The sequence below is a fragment of the Fringilla coelebs genome, assembly GCF_963513975.1.
Source record: "Fringilla coelebs genome assembly, chromosome: 3".
Lineage (NCBI taxonomy): Eukaryota > Metazoa > Chordata > Aves > Passeriformes > Fringillidae > Fringilla > Fringilla coelebs.
The window spans coordinates 36,892,366-36,894,404 of NC_140030.1; positions in this window are offsets into that span (position 1 = coordinate 36,892,366).

Below are 2,039 nucleotides of genomic sequence, written 5' to 3' on the forward strand. Positions count from 1 at the left end.
TTCTATGAAGGGGACTTGATAAAACAAGGTATAATAGTTCGTGTGCATGTAAAAAAAATCTCTGTAGAAATAAGTAGTAGAACTATCTTACGGGTGGGTGTGTTTTTCAATGATTTTTAGCTTTTGTGATTTTACTGCCTTACCTATGGAGTGTAGGCTGTGTGAGATAAGTGTAGGGAGTTCTTCAGGTCACAATTTTAGCAGTTGTAAGAAATGCTGAGTATGTTTATGTAACATTTATTTACATAGGAAATAAAAACAACAAGCAGCAGTGTTCAAACAACTGCAATGACTGTGTCACACACCTGATGGTAGAGTGACAGAACAGGCAGGCCAGGGCAGGTTATGTAAGAAAATTCACGCTCCTTTTGGAGTCACAACTGCTTTGGTCTGGTGCTCAGAGCAGCTCCATCTGTAAAACACAAGAGTATCTGCTGTGCAGGCAGTAATGAACTCTGCAATTGTGTGCAAAAGCGTGAGGCGTTTGAAGTCCTGTGAATGCAAACCCTCAGGTAGCTTTGTGAACACAGGTGTATATCGTGTAGCAGCAGAAAAACTGAATGATCACAATTCTGAGACACCTTTGGTGCTGCTGGTATTGTAAAGGCCCCGGATTCCATTCAACTGATTCTTGTTTTTCTGACCTATTTTATCATTTCTGTATTACAGATTCTGCCTTTTCCATATAGAGTGTTTTCACACTGACTACCTGCTCTGCAGACACTGTATTGGAGAGTTGGGACTTAAGTCAGTGCCAACTGCCCCCAGCTCCAGCTGTGTCCCCTTGCTCTGCCTTGGAAGGTGCTGAGCCTTCTCTGAGGGCGTGGTGGGCTGCAGGATGCTGGGGGGCTATGCAGCATGAAAGCAGATTCTGTCAGTTGTACTTGTGTCTGCAGTGGAGCTGCTGTCTTATGGTGGAAGCTGTTTTCTTACTTAATTCCAAAGATTTTGGCATGGTATCTCCTGTAAAGTCCCTACTACTGCTTTGTCGGCTGTTGAGCACCTTTCTGTTATGGTTTTACTGCCAACAGATGAACCTGGATTTTCCTGAAAGTGAGTTACAACTACTGCTGGCATTGCAGGCTGCAACAGGTTTTCAGGCTTATACAGGCTGGCAATGCCCAGACTATATCAGAGGAAAGAGGCTTCTCCTGAAGTAGTTTGGGGTTTTTTTTTCACAGACAATACATCATCTTCACTGGATCATTTAGCAGAGAAACCCATTCCCAGGAAACTCAAGAGCAAAGCTACCAGTGACCCAAATAAGCAGATCCAAGGAGAGCTCCTGTGTTTCCCAGAGGATTTGGTTAGTATTACAGGAAGTCTGATTTTTGTTCACTCCTTGTTCAATGTACATTGCAACTCATATTTTAAAAATCTTAGTCAAGACAGTTTTGAAATATTTCCATGTTTTAAATACTATTAAGACAAAGCACAAGTCTGAAAGTATTGCTATGTGGACCTGCAGTGCAGTACTGCCATTGAGTCATGTATTACACTGTGAAAGTTGTAGTCACCAATAACCTTGCCAGAGCATTTCCTACTACTAGATATTTTGTGTTTGTAATTACTATTTCTGACCTCATCCTGCAAACATGAAAGTATTTGCATATTCTTGTATTTATTGATATTGAAACCAGTGGTCAGTCTGCTGAGCTGAGAGATGCATGCAGTCAGGTACTCAGAGAATTAGGATTTCAGGGGCACAAAATGGAGGATGCACCATATATAAGCAGCTGGCAATTATAGTCACTTGTTATTAAAATAGTTTACAGTGGCCTGTGAGGCACAAGAAGGAACATAGCACATCTTTAAATAAGTATAAAATTTTAGATTGTGTATCCTATATTTTGCTGACACGTGAAACTTCCACAATTATTTATGCCACACATGAATTGCCTCTAATAAAAAAAAATTAAATCCTGGAAAAATCAATCATCTTTCAAATAAAACTATTCCCTATTTTCTTTCTCTTAGCCTATGAGACCGTACTTTCATTTCATGTCACAATGCTCTGTGACTACAGAAGTTATGAATCT